The sequence below is a fragment of the Suncus etruscus genome, chromosome 10 (assembly GCF_024139225.1).
Source record: "Suncus etruscus isolate mSunEtr1 chromosome 10, mSunEtr1.pri.cur, whole genome shotgun sequence".
In the NCBI taxonomy this organism is placed as follows: Eukaryota; Metazoa; Chordata; class Mammalia; order Eulipotyphla; family Soricidae; genus Suncus; species Suncus etruscus.
In genome coordinates, this window is record NC_064857.1 from 20,226,254 (window position 1) to 20,242,317 (window position 16,064).

The 16,064-nt window shown below is 35.6% G+C and overlaps 1 long non-coding RNA gene across 1 annotated transcript in view; it reads left to right on the top strand.

The window, feature by feature from the left end:
- LOC126020399 (uncharacterized) overlaps positions 1 to 16,064 on the top strand; it is a 29,352-nt gene that overhangs the window by 5,882 nt on the left and 7,406 nt on the right. The window contains exon 2 of the long non-coding RNA XR_007499587.1: positions 5,787 to 5,993. This is a non-coding gene — a long non-coding RNA (uncharacterized LOC126020399). The remainder of the gene's footprint in view (positions 1 to 5,786; positions 5,994 to 16,064) is intronic.

Sequence of the window (16,064 nt, forward strand, 5' to 3'; positions counted from 1 at the left end):
GCTGCAGAACTGCATGGGGCGGGTCTGCAAGACTCCCAGTTCGGTGCCCCGGGCAGGGGTGAGGCGAGGCGGGTAAACCCGAGCCCAGCTAACGGGTTGCTGCTGCTACTAGACGCTGCAGCGCTCGGCCCGGCTGCACTGAGGCGCTGCGGCCCTTTGCACTCTCCAGCCTGACCCCTGGCTTCGGGCAGCCCAGCTGCTCCTCTGGGGTCTCGGTGGCACCCCTGCAGTCCACCTTTGACCCAGTGTCCCTCCTCCTTTTTCTCCTCCTCTCTTCTGCTGTCCCTAAACTCTGCGCGAACCCGCCCACAGCTCTGCAGAAACATTTGGCGACTTTTGCATTTCCCAGTAGTGGCCCCTCCAGCCGCTCCCTGAACTTTCTCCAGACCATCTTCTTTCTTGCACTTGGCAGGCTCACCCCAGCCCAAATGCGTGCCCACTCTGACCCAGAAAACCCGGTCTGCGGTACCCACAAGCGGTACCAGTTGGTTAAAGGGGGTGTCGAGTTTTTGCAAGCAGAAATAATTTAGCATTGAGACAAAAGGTAATTGCACTTCTAGACTTCTCTCCCAATCCTTATCCCACACCCCCCTTTTCTTTCCAAAAAATCTACGCCGCGCACTCGCCTGGTTTTGGGAGTCGGTTTAATAAAGCTTCAGTTATTTTATCCTCTTCTTTTTAATCGCATGGCGCTCCCCAATTCCTTAATAAATACCACACACCCCCCTTTCCAGGTCTCTTCAAATCAAGAACAACTCCAGCACAAGGGAGAAAGGGAGAATGATTTTTTTTTGACCAAGTTTCTGGGGTCTGTAGTTGAGCTCAGTTTGATAGAAGGTATTACAAGTATTCAACATTAGGAACACTTTAGATCACCACAGATACTTTCAGATCTTCAGCCCCCCTCCCTCTTACTTTTCTCTTTTTGTTGGGTCTTCTCCACCCCGGGACTATTTAACAAAGGCAAACTGTTAACTAACATTTTGTTGAACTCAGCAACTCTTTTCCAAAACACACTTAAACCTGATACCAAGGTCTGTCATTTGGTATGTGTGTGTGTGGGGGGGGCGTTGTGCTTTGGAGTGGGGGATGGAGGAAGGTGCAGGGGATCTTGGAGTGTTTGTTGTAAGAGAGAGATCTGACAGTTGACTGGGAATTAACAAGGTCAGGGTTCCTTTGTGAAAGTGTCACAAACACCTTATTTTACAGTGCAATCACGAAAAAACAGTATGGGAAAGCATCATATCTCATTGCTTAAAAAAAGAGTAAATATTGCTGAGGCTGAACAAGAGACTGGGGTGTTAAAATATATCCTAACATACAGAAGAGAGTATACTATCTTTGATGATGAAAAGGAGTTAGATAAAATAAAATCCAAAAAGGAGAGGCACTGTGTGTGTGTGTGTGTTTAAATGTGTAGTCTATGTGGGCAAATAAATACCTCCTTTACTGATTTTCTCCCCTCCCCCAATTTGACTCTTAATTTCCTTTGTGATCTTATATCATATCATACAAATACTCCCTCCTGTTCTTGGTCTCTATCCTTCTACATCTACATGCCTGTCTGTTTCTCTCTCAACCGAAGTTGCATTTGGGCTTTAACTTTGGAGTAAATCTGCTTGGCCAGTTTTTCCTTCCAAGAGGTTCTGACCTGATTTGTTTTGTTTGAGGAGTGTGGGGGGGGGCACTCATTTTGCAAAGTTAGACACAGGTAACGAAGAAATAACGAGAGGGGAAAGGAATTATTAGAAGATTTGGGGAGGAAAAATTATAAGGGAGGGGAAAAGGGGAGGGGGAGGGAAGACAGATGTCCTTGGTTTTACAGGGGTCAGGGCTCAGAAGGTACTTTGACCTCCTTTCCTTCTAGGCAACTAGCTTAGTATTTATAAACAAAATCTGACAGGACCATCCCAAAACAATAGTACTTCACAACTTCACAAGTACTTTCTCAGTTGTTATGCAAATTAATGAGGATTCCTTATCACCACAGCCTTCCTCCAGACACACACACACACACACACACACACACACACACACAACCACACCACTACCGCTACCTAAACCCATCATCACAAGAAAAGCTTTCTTAAAATACATGAAAATGTTTCCATCACAAGTATTCCACACACATTTTACATTTTTTCTGGAAAAAAATACCTAAAAGGAAACCATGCAGGTGGGAAAAGAAACAAGCAGAAAGAGAGAGAAAAAGGAAAATATAAAGTAATAATTGCTGTGATTTCAATGCATAGAATACAGATTTTTGATCCTTTTAAACATAAAATATTCATACCATGTCAATTAACTGTTATATAGACAATAAACTAGACTTTGGCCACCAAATAGATATTTTTAAGAACATCACATTAGTCTGAACATGCACATTTCCAATACAAAAGTGAATATACCTGGATAGCTAAAGAAAATCCCCTCTAGATAAGGAGCCTAAATATTATATTAGGCACAAAGCACCTTTAAATCCGACAGCAAACAACTCATCTAATCTAAGTTACAAAATGTATAATTAAATACATCTTTAATTAAACAGGTAGCTTGCAGACATTAAATGAATGAAATATTTTGAAGCAGATATTATTTGCCAAGGTACAGAAATAATAGCTTTACATTACATTGTAACCCAAACTCAATTTAGGACTAAATTATAAGATAGGCATAAAAGAGAAAAAGAACCAGAATGAGAGGAGGGGGAGGTGAAAGAAAAAAGAAAACGCAGAAGAAAATGATTTCCAACTTTTACTTTAAAATTATTAGCAGTGAAAGTCGAAAAGGAAAAAAAAAAGGTTAAAGGAAATATACCTCTAAGCAAAAAGATCATCTCCTTTTCTTCTTTGTCTATCAGTCCCCTGTTAAAGCATATGGAAAATGTTTTCAAAATGCCCAGATTTGGCACATTGACATTGCAAAGAGAGAAGCGCAGTGATGCTGTTAGAGAAAATGGGAAATAAATTCAGGATTGGGTGCTGCCTCCTTCAATGCGGATTTATCTAAGTTTAATTTAATATTCCGCAATCACGGAATGATCGCATATAATTCACCAAGATTTTAAAGGGCTTTCTTTAATACCTTGGACAACGAGAGAGCGAAATTTAAACCATTGCAGCCATTGCTTATAATTTTTATTTTCCTATTACAGAAACTTGAAGTAGCAAATTTAATCAGAAAGGGGAAAAACGATCAAGGTTGGGGCTTTTCAAGAAAGAATGTTAGAGGAAAACATTGGCGTTATTAAAATCATTCTGAACGTAAAATCAAAAAGCACAAAATGGTTGTTTGTAAAACACTAAACCTTTAATCGATTTTATTGGCATTCCGATCGATTAGATAAACGGAAATCTATAGCAAACATCAAAGCATTTAAAACATTTTCTCTCCCTCATTCCTAAACAAAACTTTTCTTTTCAGCAGAAAAAAATGATTATCAAACGACTAACAGGAAATTCTTCAGATATCAAATTACGATAATAAAATTATTTCCACATGGAAAAGGATAATGACAATGATGATACTAATTACAATAATGAATAATTCAACAACCCTTTGACATGTATGGCAGAACCTCTAACAGAAAACGCTTGGGGGGGGTTGATTTAAACATATATTTTATGTTTTAAAAGGTGTCTTTTGAAAGAGACAACTTCAGAATTTGTGTAGCTTAGGTGTGGTTGACGGTTGTGATGATTTCTTTGCAGTTGCAAACGCGCTAATTTCTTTGCCGGCGTCCTCCTTCCAAATCGAATTACTTCTTATTAGAAAAATTTAATATGCAAATGCCAGCAAGTTCCTAACTCGTTTACAAACTTGTGTGTGGGTTTGTCTTCTGCTTATTCTTTGAAAAAAAATTTTTTTTTAAAGAGTGATTTCTAAACTCAAAAAAGAGAAAGAAGGACCAGGAGGATTTGCCCTCTCCATATCTGAGTGCGATCTTTCATTTGGATATTTTAAATGAGGGAAAATATTTTATTTGGCAAGAGGGTGGATATGGAATCAGGAGCCAGGCAGCCATCAGAAGCTCGTGGCATTCTAGCTGCAGCCAGGGGAAGTATTGCAATAAAGGGCATTATGCTTATTTGTTCAGGAAAATCAATGCAAGTGACTGTAAAACTAGTTAGGTTGGTGTTTGCAATGCGCGGGGAGTCTGACTCCAGCCGGCTGAACGAGCTGTAATTCTGGCCCAAAGGGTCCCTGAGACTGCCAAAGCCCGAAACGGGTTCCCGGGCACCTGGCTTGCATGCAGCTCCCGGAGACTGCCCCGCGATAGTCATGTATGTCCACTGCCCTAGACGCCTCTGTTCTCTGCGCTTTTGCGCATGGTGCTAGCTAGCGGCCGCTCCTGCCAGTGGGTTGTGCTTGTCTTCCCACATCCTCCGGGAGCTGCAACACCTTTTGGGGGCCTCCCACACCCGCCCTCTTTTCTCTCTCACTCTCTCTGCCTCTGCTCTTTGCCTCCAGCCTTTCTGCTCCAGGTCTGAACTTCAGGACTTCTTTGGCTTTAGTTGGAATCTCGCTCTCTCTTTCCGGGCATCCCTAACTTGCTTCCAGCAAAACGTGGAAATGTGCTTTCCTCACTTGCCCTCCCTCCTCCACCTCTCTCCTCCACCCTCCCCTCTCTCTCCAGCCATTTATTCAGCACCCGGGTTCGTTCTCTCTCTCTCTCTCTCTCTCTCTCTCTCTCTCTCTCTCTCTCTCTCTCTCTCTCTCTCTCTCTCTCTCTCTTTCTCTCTCTCTCTCTCTCTCTCTCTCTCTCTCTCTCTCTCTCTCTCTCTCTCTCTCCCTCTCTCCCTCTCTCCCTCTCCCATCCTTTTCCTCCAGACATTCCAGAGAGTTCTCATCACACCACTATGCACCCCCCCTCCTCCTCCATCCCAAACCCTCCCTTTATGGATTGGGGACCAAAAGGGGGGGATGGATTTCTGGTTGCATTCCCAGGGGGTTTATTCTAGTCCTTTAACAACTTGACTTTCCCTTTTCTTCTTTGCATAACCTTCGCCTACCTACTAATTTATAACAGAAGCGGGTTTTTTCCCCCCTTTCATTCCCTAGTTTACTGTTTCCTTCTGAGTTGTGCGTTGCACTTGAGGCTCCCTTCTGCTCTTCGCGCCGCCCCCCTCCGGCCACCGGCCCAGGACCACTATTTGCTTGGATTTGCTGGAACCCCTAATTGCACTTTCTCTTCTGTCCTAAGTTGCTTTCCAGAAATTGGAGTTCTCTGCAGAGCGCCTCCTTTTTTTTTTTTTTTTTTTTTTTTTGTCAAAGGATTTCGTTGCCTTAATGCAAAAGTGGGTTTTGTAAGGGGAGTGTCACACCTACATAAAGCCCTTCCAAAAACCTACTGCACCCCAGAAATGTCTTGTGTGACTAATGTTAACGAATTCTGGAGGATTCTTTTCTCAGAGCATACAGATCACTTATAAAATGTTTTGAGAGAATCTCAAACCCTTAGCCAGGCGCTTTTAGAGTCCTGTAGTCTCCATTGCAACCTTCCTTCCTTCCTTCCTTCCTTCCTTCCTTCCTTCCTTCCTTCCTTCCTTCCTTCCTTCCTTCCTTCCTTCCTTCCTTCCTTCCTTCCTTCCTTCCTTCCTTCCTTCCTTCCTTCCTTCCTTCCTTCCTTCCTTCCTTCCTTCCTTCCTTCCTTCCTTCCTTCCTTCCTTCCTTCCTTCCTTCTTCCCTCTCCCTTTCCCCGCTGGTTTGCTCCTGGGCAGGCAGATCAGCCTGCGGATGAGTGAAGAGCTCCTCATAAGACCTCGTCCTCTGTTTTTTTTTTCTAGCTGCTGCAGCTGCTGTGGAAATTCGCTGTGGCCACTGCCTCTTCCCGCTATAATCCCAGACCTCCAGTCATTGGGCAGCTCCTCAGAGGCAAGAAGTCAACACCATGGCAACCCGACAAGCCTATCAAATCACCAGCTGGTTTGACAGCAGCAAGGCTGCAGGCAGGAGTGGGCTGGGCAGGAGAGCAGAGTGGCCACTGTGCTCAGGTACACAGTCTTGAAGTGGACAGCTGCTGTCCCTCCACATTTTGTGCACACTGTTGCGACCCACCCAGTTTATACCCCTACTCTAGTAGGTCTGAGGCAGAAATAGGAGGTGGAGGGGGTGGTGTGGAGGAAGAGGAGGAGGAGGGAAAAAAGGAAAATCAGGAGGAGGAGAAGAAAAAGGAAGGAGGAGGAAAAGAAGGAGGAGGAGAAGCAGGAGGAGAAGGGGGTGAATTAAGAATTAAGAGAACTGCAAGAGCTTTCGCTAAATGTAATCGAAGTCTTCAATTTTGTATTAAAGAAGCCCTGTGTCTCAGGAGTTAAAAAATATGTGTCAATAGTCTCGGAATCAAATGTAAAAGGTTTGCACAAAGTTGGGGGTTATTTTTTCTCTAGTTCTATCACTTGCATAAACAACTCTAGAGTACTTAGGGTTTCAAAAGGATGCTGGATGCTGAAAATGTTGCTTTTTCAAATTCTACTCTTCTTCAGCCATTGAATTCTGCTAAAGCGATTACTTGGCATTGATTTCAGCTACCTTGAAGATGACTTATGTTTTGCCCCATCTGCCTTTTCCTAGTTCTTTCATAAAATGTGTGCTGTGTGTATTCTAGATCTTGAGTGTATAAAGATAAAAAGCAGAGAGGAGAATAGGAAATATCAAACTAGGAAAGCTCTGAGTACCTCTGGGGCCTACTCAGCCTTTGCATTTTTTTCCTTTTTTCATAAAAATCTCCAAATTGGGTAGATGGAAGATGGGAGTTTCACTAACATTTCAGAGCATCCTGGTAATTACTATGAGGTTAAATGAAACTCTTTTGATTTTAAATGTAGTGTTTTTTGGTGCCCTCCAATTTCATTTTTTGTTAGCTTATAATTTCAAAATAAAGACTTTGTTAAATACTTGCTTAAGATATAGAATATTATGATCACATGGTCCCTCATATTACAATTTATTGTTGATTTTGTTCATTTTCAGAACTCAAGTTTATTAAGAGACAGTAAGAGAAATTTTGATGCATATAATATTGAGGAAATCTTGTATGAATCCTAAAATCTACCCTTAAGTCAATTCCACACAAACACAATTCACTAAATATACAGTTTTCATATTGATCTACTTTTGTTTTAAATGAAGAGACACAATGATAAGTATTTTAATATACCAGGAAAGCATGAATTACTATAGAAATGTGCTAGATGTATAATGTACTTTATGTATGTAATATAGTAAAGAAAACATTTAGACACAATAAAAATCTACTTATACCAAAACTCCCAGTAACTATCTTGTAACATTTTCTTATTCTGTACTATTCCATAGTTTTGTACAATCACCCCCCCAAGCACAGAGAATTAGAATTTACTTATAGCTTTAATAGTTATCTCAGTGCTGTTACCAATATCTTTTACTATTTTTGGCTAGCTCAAATTATGTTTGATACATAATGCATTTTATAGTAAGAAGTCAACAATAATAGAGTACTATAATTTTAAATTAAAATGAATATGTTTGCTCTTTTATTTCTCAGTGCTAAGCTTATGAATTTAAAATATTTGATTAAAGGCAAGTCACATATATAGAAAAAAAATCTTTCTATATGTAGACAGTAGAGTATGGATTTCTAGTACAGTTTGGCTTCAGAAAGACTGAATGAACACAAGAAGTATGAGAACATTTTGAATTTTATTATTTCATTTAATGATATGGCCTGAGTTACCGCAAATCTTTATGTACCTTAGGGTACAATTTGTATGACTGTGAATATGTGTGTGTATGTGAGAGAGCAAGATGAAAAGATACTTCTATTCAAACATTGTGTACATATTACATATATTTAATAATTCTAATTTCCAAGCTTACAATATTGGACATATTTAAATGAGAAGAAGTATCCAGACATTTTAAACTTGGAGTTTCTTACACTTTTTTTTTATCAGAATCTTGCCTCATGGATGATTATGAAGATAAAGAGCATTTGCAAAGATCGTAATGTTTAGTTATGTCAGTTTTAGTATCTACCCTTAAAACTGCTTTCTTAATATGTCTCTTTTAATGTATATGCCACACACATGTTGCTAGTTAGCCTAGTTAGCTATACACTCAAATCTTATCTTTGGAATCTGTCTTCTACACTTTTCGTGTTTTCTGTACAGATGCTTTAGTAAGAGGATTCTTCCCCTTTTTAGTTAACGAGTAAGACACTGAAATTAAATATATTTAAAAAATAATACTCAAAGATTTAATGCAACAATGCCTGGATCGGTTTCATCATAGTGAATTCTATCACCATAGAGTTTATTCCTGACCTTACCTGAGTAAGTACTTTAACTTAAAGTATGAGATGCACCTAGAGGGGCAATACATTGAGCTTAATAGGAAGACAGTTAATAACCTTTTTTCATCCTCTTGCACTATCAATCATGGCTGTCACCAGTCTGCTGAATCAAAGCAAAAGTGTTCTTCACAGATGACTGATTAGAAACGCAAAATCACAAGATCCATCTTCATGGTCACTTTTATTATAGTCATTTTTAAACTGACAGCAACCTGCTCAGTTTCAGCACACTGGGCATCACAAATAGTGTCACTCAGTGCAGCTAAGCATGAGAAGAGGTTGGCTGGATTATACTTAAAAATAATTAGGCCCCCAACCCTTTGTGAAACTAAGAAAAAGGTATTCCTCTCTCTCTCTCTGTGCCCTCATTTCCTCCTCCCATCATTTGATTTATTTGGGGGGGGGGTGTCATTTACTTTATCATATTGAAGACAGGTAAATACAAAGTGAGGTAGCTTCATTCCTGTTAATGACCTAAGAATTGGGGAATAAATCCAGTCATTTCAGAGTTACAAATAACTTTTTGTCTACTGCATTTTGGTAACTTCCTGAAAGAAGAACACTGCTGACCTCACTGGTTAAATACTATTTTTGAGATGGAAATGTTTTTAAGCTGCAGGGTTTAGGAATATAGATATGGACATGATACTGTAAGTGATGTCTTCTGTGGAAGGCATTTGATAGTGTCATTTAAATGCTGTGGCACTAGAATTTCTCAGGTTTAAAAACTTTTAACTAGAGAAATGTAAAGGTTGACAACATAATGACTAATAGCTATCTATGCAAATATTTGATTGGACATTATCATTTATATTTCAGTTTAATATTAAAATTATAAGTGTGAAAAGTCAATAAATAGTTACATATATTAAGCTAGGGGATGTTAAATGATTATGTCTTAATGAAATGATGAATAACTTTGTCTTTGCTTAGGTTAGAATTTTGATGTTTGTGTTACCAAATGATCATTTTAGGTTTATCTAATAATTTTTTTATACATGCATTTGAGTATTTTATAATTCTATGGGGTGTACTTACATGAACATCTGCATACAACATTTTAAATTAAAAAATTTAAATATAGCAAAATCATACCCATTTTATAGACTTTTCATTTCATATTTTAGAAAAGAAAGCCCAATTAAATTTAAATCTTTAATAATTTTAACCCAACTACCTTCTTTTGAATTTACATTATCTTTTTTATTCTAATTATTGATTTTCTTGTTAGAAGCTGACACATACATGCTTAGAGAGAAAAGAAAATGGAAAGAGATAAATATCATTAATATTTTATATTGCAGAATATCTTTATATTAATTTTCAAATGTGTTAATAATCTACTTTTATAGCCTCTATACATCTATTTATTCTGTACCTTTATAAAGAAACATGTACACATTTCATTGCTTTTGATGTATCAAAATGTCTTTCTTCTTTGCACAAAATGTATTTACGGATATATATGTGATTTTTATAGGATTGTAAAATTCATGATATATCTAATTATACATAGATAGTAATAGATGAATATATTTTTCTGTTTAATACAAGGCTAATAACAACTTATTCGAATCATCTTAGCATATTTTTACAAAATAATCTGGATTTAAAATGAATACATTATAAAAGTTATCTAAATTATTTGTGTTGATTTTATACTTTGTTATGTAAAATTGTCCATATAATATATATGTTAGATAATATTTGAAATATTCATATCTTGTAGAAACCAACCATGACAATATTTATTTTCTGAAATAAAGTTAAATGAACCAGCCTCATTTATAAAAATTACATAATTATAAAGATATCAAATTAATAATCACCTTATAATTTTTAATTTATTAGAACCCTGAAATCATAATTTATCTTAAAAATTGTCCTTAGTATAAATTAATTTTCAAACTTATAACATAATGTTTACAGAACAAATATATTTTTTGACGTTAATATTGCTGTAAAGTGCTCTTTCTGACTAGGTTACACTAATCAGAATACTCATGGAAGAGATTTATTTACTACTGCTTGTATTGCAGTACTCTTTCTAAAACTGATGAATGACTTTTGGGAAGGCAAAATAAGTATAATCCATATAGATGATTAGTATAGACATTAAATATTAATGTACATAACAAATGAGAATTTTAAGAATTATAAAAATTTTAAATATAGAAAAGGCTATCAGGCTATTTGTTGTTTAAGTTTTTAAGCCCATTTTAATTTGTGTGCATAATTTGTACTTACATTCACATTACATGTTCTTCTGTGTAAGTGAGTTTATAAATTATACAAGACCATGTATTATAAAGCATTTAAGAGCATGATGATAAATGGAGTATTATGAAGCTCATAATTTAGTTGTACATACATATTATATATGCATACATACAGAACCAGAATTGGATCTAAATACTATCATATTTATTTTATTGACTTCTTTAAATGTTCTTATGCAAACATTGCAATTATCCTAACCATACCTGCATTTATGCAGTCTGCATATGCAGTTATGGTATTTTCTCTCGCCTGGGGTATGATTTTCTCTTGGCATAAAAGTGTCCTTTGTTGAATCTTTGTGATTAAAAAAAAAAAACTAAGTTATCTGAGTATCTTTTGCAAAAAAATTGAACAGTGAGAATGGACTGGTCCTCTTTAGCATGTATTTCTTACCTGAGTTTCAAAGTGTTCATCTCTCATCTAGAGATATTTAAAGAAAGATAAAAGTGAGAGAAAGAGAATGACAGAGAGAAGGAAGAAAGAAAAGAAGGGAGGGAGGGAGGAAGGGAAGAAGGAAGGAAGGTAATAAGGAAGAAAGAAAAGAAGAAAGGAAAAGGAGAGGAAAAAGAAATGCACCTTTAATTTTAATAGTAAAAAAGAAAGAGTAAACAATGACATATTTGACCTGATTTGTATTGTAATTTTATTTTAAGGTATTCATTTTCAGCCATTTTTACTTAAAATGATGCATAGTTCTTAAAATTCCCTAGGATTGAAATGATATTATCTTTTCTACTCTTCATTTCCCTCACATCTTTCTGCCACTCAGCAACTGAAGCTCGAGGATGCCTTTTTTTTTTTTTTTAACAGATAAACTATTTTGCGGACCTGCTTTATTATCACCATTTGAGTTTACAAAGAGATATTCAAATAAATTTAATGACATCTTTTTAATGTAGTTCAAAACCTTAGGGATGTTTTCAAGTAAAAAAATTAAGATAATATGATATATAGATTCCTTGTTTGATAGCTTTTATATGTAAACTTTCACTTATGTATTACCTAACCACTGAAGAATTTTAATGTATTGCAGTTCATTTTGCAATATTTGCACAAACATTCAGAGTAGTATTATGTTGCTTAGTTATTCCATTATATTATATTTCACATTTAGATTTTCATTTGAATTTTCCTGTTTCAACATTTGGACATCGTCTCATTAACTATCGTAAACCAGTAGTTTAAGGAGGGGTAATTCTGAAATGTAAACACTCCTTCTAGAATTTTACAGCATTGCCATAGAAGAGAAAGAAAGGACTAGCATTACTTTCCCCAAAACATTTCCCTGTTATGATTATAAGGAAAGATCAGATGCTGTGGCAATTTTTTTCATATGCGATCTTTCTTTAGAGTTATTTTCAAAGTCAGCTGTCCTTAGACCTTATTTTCATCTCCAAAGAGCATTAAGTTTTGCTTCTTTGTACAAATATTTCTTCATAACATCTCTGAGTAGAACTCACTTTTCGCAAAAGAAACACCCAAGCTCAATCGGGAGACCTCCTTCCAACATAATTTAGCTGGACCTTTTCTTCGTAAAGGTTTTCTGGTTTTCATTTTCACTTCATATTCTCAAATAAAAGATCCTTTGTTGTCTACCATTTGATTGGACTTAATGAAAAACACTCCATTTTAACTTAACAGTATTTCCTTTTGAATTTATTATATTTAAGAACACTGTCAAAAATCAAGCATTTAATCTCAGGTTTTTATATTTCAAAATATATTACTATCACATGGCTCAGAGAGGTGATGTAAAAAGTATACCAAAAAATTTCAAAAAGCAAAGCAAAACCAAAAAAAAAAAAAACAAAACAAAAAAAAACAAACTCTGGCTTCGTTTTAATATGAAACTAAATACTATGGATAATGTGGAGATTGGGTACAGCAGCTGACTGTAAAGACTAACATGTGACAGGGTGCCAACAGCGGGATTGTGTAGTATTGACTAAATGAGGTTCACTGATTTGTATTGAGGCTAATATCTTCTTTAAACAATTCCGTGTAAATTGTGCGTATAAAGTCATTGGAAGCTATTTCTCAGGACAGCCTCGCTGGCTAGCTACCTGCTGGAGTGAGGAAGATAATCAATAGGAAGAAATAGAGCTGAGCATGAGGCTGGGAAGCTTCAGAGCAGTTAATGCTGATAAAAGTAGATGATGTCAATATTTGGGAATAGCACAACTCTAGGATAATAGACAAAAGAGAAGTGCATATGTTGTGGAGTGTTCAAACAGGGCCAAAATTAAAGCCTAAGGGCAGATGATGCCGTAGGCTGCAAAAGACATTATTTCTTGCAGGTACTGGGAAATTCACTGAAGTCCAAACGGAGCAAGATGTTATACGAAATAGGCCCTTCACTTTCATCGCCAGGTTAAATACCCATTTCCATTTTAATAGTCAGTTGGACTTCTGCTGATAATTAATACAGGAATGTCTTTACTCAAAACATTTGGTAGACACACATTTTTCCCTATGTCTTCCTACAATGTCTCATGATTAAATCTTTTTTTAATTCCTAAAGCTGTTTCCAAGATATAAATAAGAAGATAATATATTAAATAAAACCCCCAAATAGGCTGTCAGTCAGAAGATGATACCAAAATTATAAACAGATCTAATTGCCTTTGCATAAACTTGTGATTATAGCAGGCACCTCCCTCCGCTCTCCATAGGTAGAAGACTTATTAGAAGTGAGGTAATGGTATATATATATATTTTTTCTAATTTAATACTGGAAATCAGTTTTCCTTTTGCTGTCAGGCGATGAAATTTTGTTCTTCTGTGCTGATCTTTCTGTTGATGTATTATGACACAGTCTGTCAACATGAACAGATATGTGAAAGGAGATTGGGTGACTGAGACATACAACCTCCATGGAACTCTTCTTGAATTTTAAGTGTCTTATCATGTTTGGGTACAACAAGTACGGGTGTGCTTACTTTAAAATGCTACATTTTTTATATAATGTAAGCCTAAGCAAAACAGGTGAGCTATGACAAGGCTGAATGAATGTGCCTAATCCCAAGCGTGTATTTCAGAATATCATAAATTCATTCCTTAAGAAACTCTCAAAATGTCACTATTTGCAAAATATATAAGTTTATCAACAAAGAAGAGAAAGCAGTTCATGTATGTTATTACCAAACATGGCCATTTTCTCCGAAATTAAACATTTCTGTAATTGTTACATGCTTTTATTGTCACAGATGTTTTTATTGCTTGGTGTCAGATATCTGTATTGTATCAAACACATGATCCTGAGGTTAGGTAAATCAGTGCTAGTTGATGGTTTATTTAAAGCTAAGAAATGTTATCAGAAAAATAAGCCTAGCCCCTGACATTTTAGACATTAGTTTTTACTCATTAAAAATTAGAAATAAAAAATACTGTTTTTTGCCTGGTGCTTTTATGAAGAATAACATTTATTTCTAAATTTTTCTTTATTTAATTATGTCTTGGAGTTATTAGTGTTTTAATAAAAATTTATCTCCCAAGTATATACTGATTAAGTTTTCCTACAAATATATTTTTTAAAATGGCTAGTTTGATTTTATATCTCCCATATTTTTATATATAAATCCATATATATGTGCAGAAATTTCAAATCTGAAGTTATATTTGAATTCTAAAGAAGGCTTTATTTCAAAAAAAAAGTATGAATTTTGATTTGGAGACACAGAAAAAAAATCTTTTAAGATCTATACTTCAACTAATTTGTTAATCTTGTGCCACTTTCGGCATTTGTCACACATATAGACCAGGAAATTGGCTCCATCTCATTCTAGCTCTGTATTGAATTAAAAACCTCTACTGCAAAGAAGAGCATGATGTGGGAAAAGAATAAATTTAGTTCTTTCTTTAGCAATGCACATATATTTCCATACATTTTACATCCTAAGGGAGCCTCAGAATGCATTCAACAAATACAAAACTGTAAAGTATAATTCCACCAAAGGAAATGGTTTAATTTTTTTTATATTTTAATGTCATTTTAAGCTTGAAGTTTGAGAATGAAACGATATAATTTTATTTTTTGGGGGGTGCAGACACTTTCAGGATTAAACATAAATCTAAAATAATGAATCTTAGTTGTTCCCCCCACTTGGAAATGTTAGCAGGTTTAGATAAAGGGAAATTAAATATCAGCTGTAGCAAATTGAGAAAAATGTTTTAAGCCATTTAAATCGACATTTGCATTCAATTCTCTAGGTCCACCTTGGCTAATCTTGTGGGATATTGTATGCAAACTACTTATGTATATACACTAAATATAAACTAGTTCATGTTTCTAGACTCACAAATGTTGGGTTTCAATAAAGCGTGATAATGGAGGTAGCTTTTAAGCATGATGGGAGCAAAATCTTCAAGACTGTTAAAATGTAATATGCCAGCAGGTGAAGGAGATGACTAAAGCCGATATATCTTTATAGTATGTACAGTTCACTATACTTTCAGGTATCCGGATCTCTGACTGTATTCTGAGGAGTCTGAGCAGTGTATTAGATTTATGATGGCCTCATGGAAACAGAGCTAGCAAAGATTATGGCATACTTGTTTAGAAAAACGGTGAACTGAAGGCTCTTGATTTACACTGACGTATATCTAGATGAAACCATAGTTTGCAAATTGCCTCAAGGAGTCATCTTTTATTAACTGTTTGATAGGTACTAAAATGTACATATCTATATTAAAACATCAAGATGGATGATATATTTTCAAAGATTCTCTTTATATAGTAAGTCAAAATATTTTCCTATATACTTCTGTTTTCTAAATACATAAACAAATCTGATTAAAATGTCTTGTTGTGAAATTCCTTTCATAGTATTAAAACTTAAAAGTTCCAATTTTATAGAAGAATTTTGAAAAAATGATAGCAATTTGCATTAGAATTCAGGGGCACAACGTCTTTCATTTTTTTTTTACATTTATGTTTATATTCAAGGACAAAGAAATAAAGGACTCTGCTTAAATTGAACAACTTAAATCCTACGACTCCCTTATATGTTCTTTTAAGTGTTTAATCAACCTGCTCTTTATTTGACGGATGTTACTGCCATCTCATTATTTTATAAAGTCATTGAGGATGTTTCCTGATTACATTCATAACTTAGGTTGTGAACAGAAATAAATATATGTAGATTATTTTCCTATGGAAAGTCATATTGGTGTATTATCAGAAGTGACAGTATTCATGACACAACTTGTAATCATTCCATGATACATTTTTAGTTCTGGTGACATTATTTCTTTTGCTGCCCTTCCCTGATTTTTGTCCTAACCCAGAGTATCACATTCATATTTAGCAGAACCACTTTTTCAATTAAAATATTTTATATATTCCTATTTAATCTGAGAAATAAATGTTTGAAAAACAAGAATGGTGAAAAACACATAAGGCTGCTTTGAAATGTCTACAATTTCATTGTATAGCCTTAGATTTTACAAGGAGAGA